Raw genomic sequence first — 18,792 nt, 5'->3', positions numbered from 1 at the left:
CATTTAATGGTTATTTAACCCAGTCCTTAGCCATTGTTTTCAATACAAAATCGATACTAACGAATAATTTAAGTAATCAATAAATATCTCTGAGTGTAAAGGTCGATTTTCGAATTGAATTCAGTAACAGCATGTATTATGTAATTGCACTCGTTCATATCTCTGTCTACTCTTTCTTTTGCCGCGTCTATTGTTGATTTATTTATGCACAAGTAAAATAAGTATGCAAATACAATGTTTATAAACATTGTAACTTGCATAAATCAGCCTTCATTTTAATAAAACTTGATCTTGTAGTGTTTATGTAGGCAATTACCTGATGGCCTAGGCAATATTATAACTATTTTCTACCTACATAGTATAAATTGTAAATTATAACTACTCTAGTGTTGGACACCCGTCCATGGGCGGCACTGATAGCTTATTATCATGTGATTCGTCTAATTGTGGTATCAGAAGCATCTAAGAGATAATACGCATATGTGTGAAGTCCCATGACAATGCTTCGGCACGAATGGGCCGGCTCGACCGGAGTGATACCACGGCCTTACCGAAAACCAACGTGAAACAACGCTTGCGTTGTGTTTCGTTATGTGAGTGAGATTACCGGAGGCCCAATTGCCCCTTTCCCAATCTACACAATCCCCGATTCTCCAACAACCCTTAAATTCCTAACCCCTAAAAAGCCGGCAACGCACTTGTAACGCCTCTGGTGTATCAAGTGTCTATGGGCGGTGGCGATTGCTCACCATCAGGTGATACGTCAGCTCGATTACCGGAATGTTTCAAAAAATAATTATTGTCCTGCAGTCTATCCTATTAATTTGGCCATGTTCACACCCATTTCTAACATAATTTGGTATTAGTAGTTAGATGACAAAACGTTACGTAAGAACATATTAAACAGGGTGTTCTTATTGAATTGGCATTCGAGGGGACGACAGGAGCAGGCACAAATATCTGACACTGACATTGAGCTCACGTAACCCTTGCGGACTGAAAGTGAACCAAATGTTTGCGAATTTAAACTTTCTATAAATGTGAAGATATACTCTTTGTAGAGTATCAAAGGTAAGGTAAACCTTTGATCATATTTCATTTAAAAATATAATTAAGAACTAGTTTAAGTAGTGAAGTATTCATTACATATCCATTGATTAACCATAAGATGATACTAACTCAATTTTTTAACTGCTAATGAGTACTTCGAGATAGCACAGAGATATTTATATGATTAATATTGTAACAACCGCTGTAATACAAGTGTAAAATAATAATATTGTGATTGTAAATGTCATTGTCATCAGGATTAGGCTCAACAAAAAATTAGATAATTGGTTGTGTGACATATTTGACAGCTGTCAAACGGCGGAGCTTCCGCGCTCGCGCTTTGCCTGTGTATATACGAGTACGTGGGTAGCATACACATACACATTGTAAAGAATAAAACAAAAACATTTGCGACAAAAAACTTATATTAAAACATGTTCAAACGTTTTGGAATCAGAGTCATTGAGCAAGCCAAAGTATTTTCGTGTTGTTTGGTTTATCAGCGGACGAAGTAAGATCCGTAGGCGTAGCCAGGGTAGGCAGCGTAGGGAGCGGAGTAGGCAGCGGCAACCGGGGCGTAGCCGTAGGGGTACGCAGCGCCAGCGGAGTAGACAAACTGGGGCTCAGGCTTGGGGTTGGGGCTGGGGCTGGCGAAAGCCACGGCCAACACGGCGAAGAGGGCGAACTGTAAAGATTGAATTATTTAAATTACACTACACAATCAATGACATTGCATAATTTGAAGAAAGTACATATATATATATAAGTCTCTGTTTGTTATGCAACATTCACGAATAATTAACACAAAATTAACTAAGATTTTTTAGCAAATAAAAAGGCAACATCAATTTAATTACAGTAATTACAGACAAAAAAGAAATAACATGTAATGGTTGTTAGTAATTATTTTTGGTAAATCAAAGCAGAAAGCTAACGTTTTTCCGTAAAGGGTCGGATAACATACAGAGTTACGATAAAATTTCCTCCGGTCAACAGCCGAAGTCATGTGTAAACGATATAGAGAAACAAACGACTCTGTCCCTTGTTACCGTGATATCTTCGCTAACAAGCTAAACGATACTAAAACATTTACCCCAATTGTGTATAATAACTTGGTCTACCCTTCATAATTTTATTTGATGATAAAAATGTTTATGTCTAGGATAGTGAAGCTGAATTTTAATTGGAACCTTGGAGGTCTTCAAATCCAGAATTTTGTAAAATGCTCAATGCCAAAACACCTTTTCAATAGGACGAAAATTTAGAATTTCATGAAGCGAAAGCTGATACGACTTTGTGTTATAGTCGCATTAAAAAATAATGTTTGAGTGACTCGTGCAAAAGTCAAAGAGAAATTAATTTGACTTAATTTTTTTAAGATTCACTTGGTTAATTTGAAAATGAATTAAATTGTAAATATTAATTGAAAGAAATAAATTATTATTTAATAAATAAAAATATGTATCAACTTACCAGTCTGAAGAACATGGTTGTAGAGTTACTTGGGATTGCTGTCTCAAGTGATGCTGTTGGTCTGTCGGTCCTGGCTTATATACAGATACAAACGACCACGCCCCGATTAGCAGTCTTGTCGTTCTATGATAAAAAACTGTCCTTGATCTTCAGCGTAATGAATGAATCTATGTACAAGTACCCGATCCATATACATGATATCACATTAACATCCGTGTTGGGCGGCATCGTCCTATCCAGTATGTACTAGGGCATTGATTACAAAGTAGCTTTGTTCACTATTCATAAATACTGCACTTATAGTTTCCAGTTATTTAAAACAAACCTTATTTAAATTTTAATAGGTTGTCTAATTGGATCATGCGACAACTACGTGAATTGTTTATGTATGATTATTCACCTCAACTTGGTCGTTTAGTTGCATCTGAGTTGCCTAGGAGGATGGTTGACTGACTGTCTGGTGAATTATTAACTTTGCTAAAGTTGGAATAGGTAACAATCTGTCAAGTTAGTTTGTCAGGCAAATAATTAATTTTACAAAAGTTAAAATAGGTAACGATCCATTGAGTTGATTTTATATGGTATTAGCCGGTAAACGAGCAGACGGATCACTTGATGGTAAGCAATCACCACCGCCGCCCATAGACACCCTCAGTACGTAGTTGAGATTTGGTGATTGGGATAAGTATACATTTTTATAAACAGTTATTTGAATAAATTCACCAGTTATAATAATATGAATCCTACTACAACAGGGGTTAAGTAAGGCCCGTAAGTAACATACCATAACGCCATTTAGTCTCCAAAGAAATAGGCATATTTCCCTAAAAATATAATAAAGTGATAAAAAATTAAAATCTCCCCAGTTATTACTCCCGTGTTATAAGAAACGAGTCAATTGCATATAAAGGGATAGGTTTGACAAATTATAAAAATAAATTCATTGAGTTTTTTTCAAGAATGAAACCAGATTTACGAAAGAAATATACAAAGTGGATATGAATGGGGCCGTCGGCATAGGGTGCCCTAGATGGACGTACAGGACCAGATGGGCGATATATTAAAGAAGGGCCAAATGAAATGTAAAGGTACTTTAACCGATGAGCATGCTTGAAAAGACTGATGACTTATACGACTTTCGCTTCATCAACGAAGCGAAAGAAGTACCTGTGAGATTCGTAGCAATTGGCGTTCCATTATCTCTGCCTACTCCCATTGGAGACAGGCACATCAGGCGTGAAGTTATGTATGAATGTATGTCAGAATTTTCTCATTTCCAGACAAAATAAATGCTAAAAAGCACAAGAAGTATATAGAACATTATTATTATTTGCTATCATAGCACTAGTAACACAGTAAACAAAATATGTTTCATCTCCAACATTCCACTCAGTAGTCCATTGCCCCAGCCTCAATAAGCCACTTGTAAAACTATTTCTTTCAAAGTTCTTATAAGAAAAGCTCTCTTCAAACTTGCTAAGAACCTAAAAGAATTTTTCATTGTGCCTCACAGGGCATAGGCACTCTTAATGTAGGCAAACTTTACTTTCCATTTAAGTTATTACCAAATATCTTTTACAGATTGTTGAATCCTGTTATGTCTTCGTTATTCTTCAGAGATATTGATCGAGAGTAAAAGCACAGGATTTTTAATATACGGGCCTTAGTAAAACAAATCATTTCTATTTAGGTCTAGACACTTGTGTTCTACAAAACCTATCTTAACATTCTTTCTTTGCTAACTTAGGGAATGTATGTTGTATATTCCAGAAAATAATAAATTTGAGTATGTAGAACACACACTTAACACACATCTCGTGTAGTCTTTAGATCAACTTCTCACTTATGTCGTAGCAAAGGTATGCATACTGATATACCTACATACTGAGATTTATTCATATTAGGCTTCTGCTCCTTTAACACAATAATAACTTAGCAATAATTTTCTTACAATCTTTCTTTACGTAATTTTATATATTTATAAAACCATATCTATACTAATATTATAAAGCTGAAGAGTTTGTTTGATTGTTTGTTTGTTTGAACGCGCTAATCTCCGGAACTATTGGTCCGATTTGAATAATTCTTTTTGTGTTGGGTAGTGCATTTATCGAGGAAGGCTATAGGCTATAAAACATCACACGCTATGACCAATAGGAACCGAGCAGAGCGGGTGAAACCGCGCGGAAGTAGCTAGTTAAATATATGAGGGTTCATGGCAGACATATATTTAATGAGGCGGGGACAACAGAACTCCAATTGCTACGAATCTTAGATACTCTTTCTTAAAATCATCATAATCTTTATTATAACCATTTTCAAATCACGACCCAAGTACTTATTTCTAGGTATCGTCGATAGCATCATCAGTGCGATCTTGATCCTCATTTTTGACTGCTAAACCACCAACCCAAAATGAATTACAATCAATCACAAATAAAAAACAACTCAATTGTATTCACAGTAAGTATATATTGCAAGGAATTAAAATTAGGTACATCACATAACTAGGCGTAAACATTGGGCATTAGCATATAAGGTCAGACTCAGTAATAACCGTAGCCGTAACTGTACGGGGAAGCTCCGTAAGTACCGTAGGATCCGTAGCTCAGGGGGTTGGAATACCCGGAATAACCGGAATAGCCGTAGTAGCCCGGATAACTGGACGCGTAGTTGCCGTAACCGGAGTAGAACTGAGGCCTCGCAAGAGCCACGGCCAGGACGGCAAACAAGATCAACTGAAAATAGAGATGATAAGTAATTAAAAACGTGTCATAGTGTGTTCTTGTAGCAGACAAAAGAGAATGCAAAATAGCAAATAAATATTTTTAAGGTGCTACGATTAATTTCGTACAATATAGAAAATTGCAATTCTAATTGAAAACGTTATGTATTTCCATGTACCTAATGTCAGACTTAAGCTGCCTGCATGATTTTTTTTCGTTATTCTATTGCATACATAGTGTAACTTACGTAAAGTACATTTAGGTCTACCTTTTTATTATATTAGTCTTATTAATGATATCTAAAATGCTCCTACCGTAATAAAGGTTAACCTTTAGTATGATTAAATCTATTTATGTACAAAAGGACACCACAACCCACTATAGTGCCATTTACTAATACAATAATTACTTAAATAGCGATAATAGTGACCCTAGCAAGGGAACTGGGGAAGTCAACAGCCCCATATATCACGGGCCTGATGCTTATAATAGCTGTTCAGATAGTTTCGCTATAATACAAAGCGTCTAATCTACAAAGTTGGTCAAATTTCGAGACCCTTGTTCAGTTGCACAGAGACGGTAGACGTGAAACTATTGAAAAAGACATGTGATAACACTTTGAACAAACGTTTATAATTTGAGGACATTTTTTAGACATTTATTTAATGTGGTTTATTTGCTCAAAGACAACAAACTAACTAGGATATAAAGCTTTGTTTTTACAAACTTTCATTGATCGAATGCGAATATTATTATAAAACAAACCTCCTTATTAACGATAGTAGTACGGACTGTGGAACTCTGCCCAGTATATGGCAATAGGCTCACCCCCTATTATATGGGATTTATAATATAAATGGTAAAAAGTAGGTATACATTGTACAGTGGCATTACGTGCTGTAATATGTACCTTTGTGGATAAAAGGCGTGGCGATACGATAATCATTAATTTGTGTAATTTTTTGCCTATAATATTATGCAATAGTATGAAAATAGTACCAACGTAATTTGGTACTGCAAAAACATCTTATTCTTCCTATCTTAATTCCAAGTTACACTGCCATGTCTAAGAACACTTTTTCTATGTACTTGTAAACTGGTACAACTTGTTTCTTGTGTATGTAGGTACATACAATTGAATATTATTATCGAGTGTCAAATGACATGAGTTTGGCCTCCATAACACAATGGCATTTGATCCACTTGTGACATAACACTTACATAAATGATAACAATAACAAATAATTTATCAATGGAAATGAATGAATCGGAAAAGCTAACCTAATTTGTAATATAATAAGTCTGATTATTGAATAAAAACATTTTCTATAATAAGCAGATTGGTTGAACAAGAAGAAATCTTCCATTGACGTCGTATAGTCTCCTAGGTCCGTCGTAATTCCCTAACAAAATTGACTAATACTAATCTAGTCTGAAATTATTAGGATGAACGTCCTTATCACTATATCTTAATAAATGTAATTAGTAGCAAACAAACACCATTAACTTCTACAGAGTCTAGATACTGATTTTGGTTTCTTAGAAAATCTTAATATGCTTTGCCTATACTGTGTTTACTACGCCTATGTATTACCTAGAAGCTAAACAGCGTCTGCTACTAACAGACACTATTCCAAACTCCAAATTAAATCTCGAGTAAGGAGTGAACATACCGAAATCGTACACCCTAACCAAACTTTATTCAACCTAGAAACTCATGTCCCGCTATCACACTAGCAACCACTGAACCAACAAGGCAGTCACAATAACTACAACATAAGAATAAGGCAAAGTCATCTACTCACCAGTTTGGCAAACATTTTGCTATACTATGAGGTCCCGGTGACTCCTGTGTTAAGTAGAACTCGTACTGTTCTCATTGTGACTCCTCCTTCAACATTTATAGGTGGCTCATGTCCTTGGACACTAAAACAATAACGGAAACCTATACTCACAAATGATTCTGTTGGGAATCAATGTAAATTATGAGCACAGACAAACGTACTAAGGACGCGCTCTACATCACCAAGTAGGCTCTTTGTTTATACAAAAGCTACCACACACAAACTTAAAAGAATAAATTATGGGTCGTTTCATTTTTATGGCCTTTATAACATACTGGACACTGGGCAGCCACAATTTAAGGCTCTGTTAAGGTATGAAGTGATAATGCTCGGTTAGTTTAAGGTTGTGTATTCAAACCATCCTGATATGGGCTGCCTACCTATCAGATGAAATAATGTGTAAGGGACTCTAAGACGAATATGAATGAGAATAGAGATGACTATTCATTATCATATCACATATTACCATCATACCTAAATAGATCACACGAATGTTCAAGAACAACATGACTGATCAAAAATCAAAACGACACCAATTCTCAGAATGAGTAGGTAATAATAAATCACACTGAGGATTAACAACTTAAGGTGGATATTCGATTGGTTCAAGTTAAGTATATTCTCTGACGCACCTCTTTAGACGAAAACAAAATTGACAAGATAGAGGCCAGTACCACCATTTGACTGCACGGTTGGCGCGGAGGCTGGGCAACTGGCTGCCGTGCAACGGGTAGCGGGTTCGATTCCCGCACGGAGCAACTCTTAGTGTTATCCACAAATTGTTGTTTCGGGTCTGGGTGTCATGTGCATGTGAAATTGTATGTTTTTAAACGCACCCACGACACAGGAGAAAATCCTAATGTGGGGCAAAGTTTAACAAAAAAAAAAAACAAAAAAAGACCATTCCATGATATCTCCAAGACTTCAGTTCCTTTCATTTACACTCGGAAATGCAACCCCATACATCATACGCGCTAGTCGCGCTTCCGACCACTCGATCATTCACGGGTCATAGAACATTAAAGAACGTAGTATGAAATATGTCTATCTCATACTTGACTCTTCACAATAGACACAAGTATTGAAGTTGTGATTTCTAAAGCGCTATTCGTTAAAAGTTAGATACATGAACAATACAGTTTCCTTAGAAGGCGAGTCAGGATGTGTTTGCTACAGATCTTGGAGATCATCGACCTTACCAGGCTCGCTTTGAACTGACAGATTGTCAACCAAACAAAATAGATTATGTTCTGTAAAGATCAAGGCCAATATTTTGTTAAACGTCGCAATATTTTGCAATTGTTAGGAAGTTTGACTACCTCCTTGATCGAATAGGTTCGGCTACTGAGTAAGAGATTCGATTTCCCGGACGTTAAAAGTATGATTGTATTTTCTGTAATACCACTTTTACCAACAACAGACACCAGTCCTAAGTACAGTATATTCTATTTGTTTGTTGTACATTGTTAAATTATAATGAGAGAATTTAATGTATATTATATTTGTACAGAGTTGGATATTATACCTTGTCAGGTATAATATCCAACTACTATTACTCAATATACTCAACTACTACAATATTTCATTAAATTTCATACATAATATGTAGATATAAATTCGTGTTTACTTTTGATATACACACCTTTCCTTTTACACAGTCTAAGGGTATTACCCTTAGTACGAGTTTGTTTTTCATTGGAGATTGGTTGATTCATTGGAGCTGGCCAATCAGAGCGCCAAACGCGGTCTCGTTTCGATCTCGTTCAACTTAAAACAAGCTCGTACTAAGCCCTCTGGTCATCAATTCTTTTACCTAAACAGAAGTTGAAGGCGTAAAAGGTATTCACGCATCATGAATATGTTTTAATATACAAGTATGATGCATATTATACATAATTATATTGTATCATAATATTTAACATCATGTAATAATTAAAATGTTTACAGACTATAATTTTGTAACTTCTTTGTAAAGAGGCTAAGCTTGGAAAAGTTTTTAATTCAACAACAATTAAACTTAGGATGACCTGCAAACTTAAAGACGAAAGTTACTCGATACTTGGTTAAAGTAAAGAGATTAAGAGCAATTTGATGACGTCACTGTTTTATTATCTGTAGTTTTTCAAAATGGACTCGATTCAGACTGTTTAAATTTACTTCAGACATATTATATTTAAGTTGTGATTGATAGTTGCTGTTCAATGGTCGGTCAAGTCAATATTGGAAATGTTACACAACATTATGCATTGAAAAATTTCAGTGCAACGGCATTTCGGCCTCTTCTTTACACTTTATGACTTTCAAAGTGCATTCGCCTTTCTTTCATTGAATTTAAGTTAGTAAACTTCACTAATATGCTATCGATTATGCAATATTAACATCTAAGTATGCAAACTATTCTTGGCCACTAACCAAGGCATTAGAGATTATAAAAAATACTTTTAAAGATTTTACCTAAAACTAAGACAAAAGCTGATACTTAAGCACCTTCGAGGATCAAAATGTTATGACGTTATTAATTCAATTTACTTGAAAATCTGCATAGTACAATGCTAACAAATGCATATTCCCAACAGGTTATGTTATGTCTTGCTTCCTGTGTTTGTGTGTATAGAAACTAAACAAAGTACACATGAAGTGTATACATGTACCATATATCGATCTTATACACGCACGGGTAAGCTTTAGCGATTGTAAATTATTAATTTATGTGCATAAACTTGGTAGATAATTGTCTTGGTACATAAGTTTATGTGAGAAAAATGGTATCAATACAGGTAGTATGTGTAAACTCTTCCTGAGTTATATAGTTAGTTACCGAGTGACTGACAATGCACTATTGAGAATAGGTACGTAAAGATGAACGTATTGTTTTAAAGAAAAGGAGTTCATGAAATGCTTTTATGTAAAAGGATTCTCGATTAAAATATAATTAACAAAATCAAATAAATAAGAAATTAATAATTAACTAAAATTATAAATGTGAAAGTTTGTTTGTTTGGATGTTTGTCCGTCAATCACGCTGAAACTACTGAACTAGTTTTGGTGACATTTGGTATACAGACAGAGTTTGAGTTGACTTAGGTAATAGGATACTTTACACTTTATTTTAAATTCCACGAGAACGCGGGCGAAACCGCTGGTAGAAGCTAGAATTTTCAATAAAAAAAATGTAGAGGTACTTAAATAAGTACTTAATTTAACTTCATTCAGTATAAAAATAATTTGAGCACCTTTTATTCAACTGCCACTATCGTTACCACTTGCCGAACGAAATATTTTTGTCTGGTACCTACATTTTGCATTAAGCCAAGATACACCTGGTTAACTTATGACTATAACCACGCAGGCTACGCATACACATTATCAATTTAGCATAACTATTATGTCATATGCGCATTATGTAACAGGTTTTAATGACACAGACAAAGCTATATAGGTACTTATTTTCATACTCTGTAATGACAACAATAGTAATGTAATATTATCAATATGTATAATCTCAATTAAGGGTGAGTAGCATACAGGTTACCGGGGCTCCGGCTCAAAGCAGGAACGGGGTGGTTTTTAGTCAGTAAGAGTCTGACACACACTCCCTCCCGCCTCACCCAAGGCGAGAGAAGTCATTGGATGACTTTCCACCCTCAAAAAAATAGGGGTGAGTAGCATCTATCTATGGTATTACAAGAAACTGTTAAACGTAAGTTGTTATGTTTATAAGTCTAACAAAACTGTCTGCCTCGTTGGTCGAGTGGTCGCAAGTGTGACTGCCAGATAAGAGGTCTCGGGTTCGATTCCCGGGTCGGGCAAAGTATTACTGTGCTTTTTTCGGTTTTTCGAATTTTTCTCAGTAGTAGCAGGGAGTCTGGAATTGTGCCCAGTATATGGCAATAGGCTAATCCCCTATTACATGGGACTTATAACACAAGTGGTGAAAAGTGGGTGTACATTGTACAATGGCATTACGTGCCGTATTGTGCACCTCTGCCCACCCCTTCGGGATAAAAAGCGTAAAGTTGCAAAACTTTTCTTTTACTCCTGTTATTATTGCAATTTTTTATAACGTGTTGTAAACTTCTACGACGTCTACCTACGTCATAGCTATTTTTGTCTACAAACGTGTGTTTGAAATATTGTGTCCTGTTACACAATTTTATTACGCATTGTGGGCCGAAAAAATTGGGCCAAAGTTTTGCGAAACTTGAATGACGCCCCCGAAACTAGGCCTCAACAAAGCACCATCATTCATCACATCCAATATGATGAATTACACAAAACAAACATTTTTAAAAATGGCCACACTTTATCTAATTGGCCTTCACATAAAAAAAGTAGGTCTACTCGGTTCTCGAATGCGAAGTTTAGTTTAAACTACGGTCGCAAGCGGTAGGTTTTATTAATTTACTAATAAAATTACTTAATTTTAAATCTAAACTCGTTCATTTTTGTTCACGAAAGTTGGCAATAAATGCAATTGAAGTATGAAATCTGCGAAGTTTCTAAAGATACTTAGTTTTTCGTTGAATTAGAGTAGACCTCAGGTGTAGATAAAATCAACAGATTTCTCTTTCTAGATACAAATTATATATTTTTTACATTGTATGAAAGAAAATATATTTATCAATCATAATTAACTACATTATACATTAATGTTTCTTATTATGCCCAAGACATAAGAGGAAGAGATCCTTCATGAACAAAACGAGAAGTAACATTTCCAAACAAAAACAGACGTTATTGTTTCCCATGTTACTCGTGCGTAAATATAAAATTAGCACTGTGTATGTATAACATGGACCCTTGCGACACATTTTAATACAATTAATAACTTGTGGACAGTGGTAAACAAAATGTCAGGTGTTAGGAAGTACCCAAAATGTAACCTTGAACTTAAAATACAATGGTCCACGCACTTAATATAATGTGACGACGATGTAACGAGCTTAGGAGTCCATTGTGACCACGACCAGCTGATGTCATAAGGACAGTATTGTTCTGCTAACATGAGCAATGTGAAGGAGGCTTTATTTGGATGTGTCCAATTGATATTAACACACTTATCTAGTTATACATATAATTGTTATTGTTGTGTTTGTGTTTGTTTATGTGGATGTATATAGGTATATATATAGGCCAATATATTGTGCCTAGAGCTAATTAAAGAAACTGGACTTCTCATTGGCAACAAGATTCAATACTATAACCGTAGCAGTTCCCTTAGTCTTGTTTTAGACACAAGAGGCTGTTCTACTAATATCATATCTTTATTTGAACGATGATAAAATAAATAGAATCGGAACATAAAACCCCTTAAAAGAACCAATGGGTGATCTTAATTTTAACTGAACTTAAGTCTTTCTGGAATTGCCCTAAATACTCCCCATTTACTGCCAAGTTTAACAAGACACACAAATTAAAACAAAAACGGAAAACAAAAAAGAATATCGTAATATTTTCTTTTTAGGAAATTCTCAATTACAATAAGACACATAAATCGGGGGTACTGTCAGAGTAATTGCGATAGGGGGACGTTACCTATCGCATGGTACCTTGTGTCTGAATTTATGATAGGACATTTATCCAGGAAACTATGGTAACGGCACGTGAGGTCACTGAACCCTCACCCACTTTACAGTTTTACGAGTAGTTATTTGTATACATCGAAAATAACTTTTCTTGTTTATAAACACAAACCGAAATCATTTGATATAAGTTCCCGGAAGGATTAGTCGTTCCTAATATCTATCAATGTGATGAAGTGTCACGTACATGTATAATTCTAAAGGGGTTACTATATATAATACTATACTGTATATACATCATACATTCCTTTTAAGTAAGTGTTCCACATTAAAGGAATTCAGGTTGTGTATAGGGAAATTCTATGAATTTCGTAAATTACCGACATAGATACCGATCTGATGCTTAGTATTCTATTTTACTCGTATATATATGTGGTTGGTTGTGAGATTAGGCTCTTTTGCACGATAAACCGGCTTTTTGAAAACCATAAAACATTTCTATTTTAATAAAGTCGCGTAAAACCTTTAGTTTCAGAAAATAGTTAAACTCACTAGATTTTAAGGTTGTATATACATTTTAAATGGTAAATGACTTATTAATAGAACTTTATAATCTATTGAATGAAAACAAAAAAGAAAAATACATTTTGAAGATCAAAAAGATGTGATAAAAAGCTCACAAGTAGCCGTATATAATTTAGAACAATAACATTCAACAATGTTATTAAGTATACAGTCTTGAAAATTACTAAGAACCCTATAATTTAAGCGACAAGTATAAATTATCGATTTTTTGTCAATAAAACATTTACATAATATTTCAATGGCGAGACAACGAGTTACCGACCAGTACAAGTACAAAAAACAATGATCTAAATATCGTTATTGGATCAAATTGCTAGATCAAGCAAAAACTTTTATCACATACGATACGTGTGATCGGGGACCGTGAACCGGATTTGGCCAGATTTGCAAACATAGTTAGCTCTTGTTAGTACTACCCTTTGGCTAAAAAAATACATATTTTGTGACTAGAAGTTACATAGCATTCGCGATCGCGACCACGAGTCAGCGTGTACGAGCATATATGGTTAATGGCTAAAAGTCGGTGTAGAAATAAACATGTGAATCTCTACTCCCTTCCCTTAACTCGAGTTGAACATAAAATACACAGGATTTATCATCACCCTTTTAAAACTGCTCGGACTTTACTTGTATCTCCTTTGAAATAAGGCGGCGCTGATCGCTTATGGTGTTGGTATTAGTTGGGTCACCTAATACCCTACTCATTTGCCGCCTATTCCATAAAATAGAAACAAGATTTGAGTTTACCGAAACTAGTTATTTATTAATTAATCAATGAATATCTCGTGCAGAAATTGTACCAGATATTCCGAGTTGAGAATTGAACTCCAAGATTTTCTGTCAGTTTAGCAATGTCAGTAGCTACAACATCTCCGGTTTTGGCACAGCTTTGTAAAGATTAGGTATTCATTAGTTGCAAAACAAACTTGCAACTTATCGAATGTCAATAGATAGATTATAACTACTTTGGAATAAATATCTTAGTAAAAAGGCCACTAGTAGGTTTGATATTTCGAAAATTCTTAGTAGTTTTTTGGGGGAAAAAATCATTCAATTACTTCTCCCGCCTTGGGCGAAGCGAGAGGGAGTGTCAGACTCTTACTGACTAAAAACCGCCCCGTTCCTACTCCTGCTTTTCGAACCGGAGCCCCGGTAAACCCGGTAACAAAGATTAAAAGTATATTGTTCTGTTATGGAACAATATTGCACTTAAAGTTCCTGCACTAAAGCTATTTACCATCAAACGATATTGAACTCGAACATTACTTTCCTTATATGGTTGCAGCAATTTATGTTGAACGTTCAAACTTATCTAGATGCAACCAATAACGTAGCGATAGCTACTTGCATAGTAAAGTAGTTGCAGTTTCTTAAGAAGTAATATTTATATAAGTCTAGCTACAAAATGCATTCTGGTAATTGTTAAATAAAGATATTCCCAAAAATAGTAAACTTTTATTACTTAGTATATAGTAACATAGTTACACTGCATAAGTACTACACTAGTAAAAATATTTATTAAATAATTTTCGTGATTATTATTCGAATGTTAAAAATATAAGCCAATACTTTAAACCAAGTTAATTTAGCAATGTATATCAATATGTAAGAGAACGCTCCGTTGGTCGGACCACGTCGCGGCTCGCGATCTGTGGGCCAACAGTAGAACAATGCATGTTTACTAAAATAGCCCAATCCCTCGACACAGCGGCCATGCTTAGAATAATGATGCACTCACACCGTCACACGGACACATTAACATTCTTACAAAATAACTTACGGAATGTGCACACGTAAAACATATTTCAAGATAATATATAAAGATTCTGAATAATTTAAACGTAATATTATCCTTCTAGACTTATCCGGAGCGGCAGACTACCTACCGGGTTTACCGGGGCTCCGGCTCAAAAAGCAGGAGTAGGAACGTGGTGGTTTTTAGTCAGTGAGAGTCTGAAACTCCCTCTCGCCAAAGGCGGGAGAAGTGATTGGATGAATTCCCCTCTCAAAAAAAAACCTCCAAGACTTGTATAGATATGTGTCATGCGATGATGGTAGAGTATAATGCATTGTCACTATCCCTACACTTCCTGTAGGTGTTGTAAGCTCCAATACGGCAATGCACATTCAACAAATTCCGGACAATAGCGCTCTCTGATAAATTTGGACCCTACAACAATTGAAATAACAGTCTCAATCCAAAATCTCAATAGAACTAATGCCAAAAATCAATTATATACTAGACTGCAATCCCCTTTCTTGTGTGCTGAGGAGGCCCAGCCTTTGGATCCTCACGAGCTATCAATGATATGATAGTCTTTATTACACTATAAAATATAAGTAATACCACTTTACAATTATAATGTAGAAGTTTCTAGTTGACACTTAAATAAATACTTGATTTAATAAAGGTCATTTTATTGTGTTTAATGCACTGGTCCATAATGCTGGTTATAGCTATAGTTATTGATGTTATTGCACAATACTGTACCAGTCTATAACTCTATCAACGTTGCATATTTTTACATATATTCGCGACATTGTATGTAGTCTAGCTTTACTGCATTTATTATACCTTGTTGTCCTAGCAACAGCTCTGGATATTACTAGATATTATATGACTTTGCAGATGGGTTAAAGGATTAATTAAATAACGTAACGTTACACCTTTTTATCCCTGGTGGGGACAGAGTACCTTACAGGAGTTGTAGATTACGTGCTTCAGAAGTGTAAATAGAACCCTATACCCTCTTAAATACACGACAGACAAGGCAGTCTTAATGTAGTTACTTGTTGAATGATTAGTACCTACATCTATTAAGTAATTAACCCGTTCTATATAAGTTATTTTACATTATCACTGTAATAAAACGACATTCGTTTTAGGTAAATAATAAATCGGTAAGTAGCAGCGATAAATATATCTTATTTTTTATTTAGTGTGATCTTAATCAATACCGTACTAGAAGTATTCGGTACTAAAACAAAACAACATCTAGCAATTCTTTTTGTTTTTGCAACAATTCAAGGTTGTTAATAAGTAAGTAGTCGAAAGATTATAAATACGTTCGTCGGGAATGATATTTTTAAACGTTCCGCAAATAAAATTGCTGTAATCGAGGGCTTTTGTTTCCATGGTTCTATTATAAGCCAGTCACCTAACAAAAGAAATACTCAGCCCCATTTAGCTTCTAAACTTTTCCTCTTTAAATAACTTCTCCCTTTGGTATAAATATTTTTGTTAACTCAAATCTTAGAATAACATTTTTGTTTATCTTTTACGTGAGCAATTAGTTTAGTAATGTGTGGCTTCAATTTATACTCGTTACTTATGAAAGCAAATAATTTAGAGTTTCTGTTGTTACTAAGACTTTCAAAATCAAGGTACCTAATTAGTTTTTCCAGGAATTTACGCTGGCAAGACCAGACTAAACTTAAGATTTCAAAACATTTACTATTCTTTTGTAAATGAAATCATCGTCAGCCAATAAGTGGGCAATTAAAGCCCAGGTTTCCTCACGATGTTTTCTTTCACCGTTTGTCAGTGTTGTCTAAATAATCTTAGAAAGTACATATAACTCGGAAAAGTCACATTGGTGCTTGCCGTTGGTAGGTTTCGAACCCCACTTGGCCACCACGACTTAAATGAAATAAATATACTTGCTTAACAAATCTTTTATTATATTGTGTAAAGATTATGATTCTGCGTTTCTATAAAACCTTCCAAAGCGAAAATCTGCAAACAGTTAACAAATTATGTACATAAGTATCTAAATCCGTCAACATAATCCAAGCTTATCATTCATGAAATTGTTCATAACATGGACTACTCATAATGTATTCAATATTATGTCATATTATCATAATAACAGACACAATTCGATGGGAAACACAAAGGATTGGATACACCATATAACAATATCAATACGATGCATCTAATTTTAGACAAATAATCGGATCGGGCCTAAAGCTTCGATATTATGCAACGATGCACAATGTAATTAGCTTGAACAATGGGTCCCGTATACTCCGACAGATTCGTTTGCTCCGATCAGCTTACGTGATACTATTTAATGAGCAATAATCTCCACTGAGCACTGCACCGATATGACGTAATACGGTGATAGGACTGCTTCAGAATTTAGAGTTTTTGGTACGTCATACTTGCGATCGCTGGCCGGAGGTGTTATTGTTTATTTGTGATATCGATGCTGTTATATGACGAACAGATATGAGTTATGACGCCCTACAAACTTGTCTGTTTTAACTTTGTTTCTAGGGAAGCCAGTTATGTGCTAACTTGCTATACCGCATACAAAAATATAACAAACTTTCAATTATGAAGTAAAGTTGCATCAATAAATAAACTTCTTGGAATCCACAGCCAAAGTAACATAATTCAAATGTTCTTGAGTCGATCGGTTTTATTTATTCGTCTTTATTTATCGAACAGTTCGTCAGGTGAATAGTAATGTGTTTTATATGTTTATTTTTATACTAGTTTCGTATTGAAAAATGTTACCGCATATATGTAACTCCTGAATAGCTAAGCAAAGGATTGCGGCACAAATGGTCATTATTTCTCTTGTGTACGCCTACTTTGTCTGAACATAATGTCCTATAGACCGCTTAGTATTTGAATCATTGTTAGCCTCAATTATACTCAAATAAACCCTTTACACGTTCAATATATTAAGTAACATAGTTATTATTAACTCGCCGTCGCGTCGGTTTCAGTTAAAATTAGTCTGTCAGAGCCACGTATGATTTTGAAAGCAAACATTTCATATGTTGCGTAATAACTGACCCTTTACTTGTTCATATTGTATTGAGCGAGGTAAACTTTCCGTGTGCCTGATTAACATGTACCTACATAACAATTTATATCCAGTTTTGTTAAATTGATTATAACGATACTTAGGAAGTTAGGACTAAAGCTGTTATGTCCCTGTTAACATAGGAATTCTGACGTCTGTGTTAAGAAATCTTATAATCTGTCTGGAGTCTAGAGTTGTGTGTCGCAATTAATCCCTTTGAAATTCGGTTCATTCTTCTCAGTTTATGTTAGTACTTGCCGAAGGACACATACCTATATCTCCAACTGATTAAAGTACATTCTTGTGCTATCACTCAACCAAAATAGCTGGTACGAAAAAGACAGTCTTATTCTAGCGTAAAATTGAGATACCACTCTTAGGTTTTTTTATGGTATAAGCCGGTAAACGAGCAAACATATCACCTGATGGTAAGCAATCGCCGCCGCCCATGGACACCCGAAACACCAGCGGCTTTAAACGAATAAATCTATTTTAAGCACTTGTCCGGTCACCTGTTGGAAGCATGAAACCTTCTTTTGTATACAAGAATCGATAGTGTAGAAAAAAACAAGGAATTAGTTTGTTGTTCGTCCCACGCAAACGTTTTTATGGTGGCTATAGTTAGTGGGCGGTAAATCTACAATAGATTTGTGCAATAAAACAGATACGCAAGTCGTGGCTGATCGCCGATCACGTTGTAGAGAAGCAATGCTAACAAAACGTGCTAGGCTATGTGATATGTCCTGTTAAACAAATATTTGGTTTAAACTATGAA

General features: G+C 35.0%; 2 long non-coding RNA genes across 3 annotated transcripts; both read right to left on the bottom strand.

Moving 5' to 3' along the window:
* Positions 1–1,457: 1,457 nt before the first annotated feature.
* LOC118272808 (uncharacterized) lies at positions 1,458–3,214 on the bottom strand. The gene is made up of 2 exons (XR_004783388.2): positions 2,524–3,214; positions 1,458–1,735 (listed from the first exon to the last, which is right to left on the bottom strand). It is a non-coding gene; the product is annotated as an uncharacterized LOC118272808 (long non-coding RNA).
* Positions 3,215–4,975: 1,761 nt separating this feature from the next.
* LOC118272775 (uncharacterized) lies at positions 4,976–7,273 on the bottom strand. Of its 2 annotated transcripts, XR_004783385.2 has the most exons (3): positions 7,255–7,273; positions 7,055–7,175; positions 4,976–5,261 (listed from the first exon to the last, which is right to left on the bottom strand). It is a non-coding gene; the product is annotated as an uncharacterized LOC118272775 (long non-coding RNA). The 2 variants fall into 2 exon arrangements; XR_004783384.2 differs by lacking the exon at positions 7,255–7,273 and having other exon boundaries at positions 7,055–7,248.
* Between the last annotated feature and the right edge of the window lie 11,519 nt (positions 7,274–18,792).

Source organism: Spodoptera frugiperda, chromosome 4 (genome assembly GCF_023101765.2).
Source record: "Spodoptera frugiperda isolate SF20-4 chromosome 4, AGI-APGP_CSIRO_Sfru_2.0, whole genome shotgun sequence".
Lineage (NCBI taxonomy): Eukaryota > Metazoa > Arthropoda > Insecta > Lepidoptera > Noctuidae > Spodoptera > Spodoptera frugiperda.
This window is presented reverse-complemented; position numbering and strand designations above follow the sequence as displayed.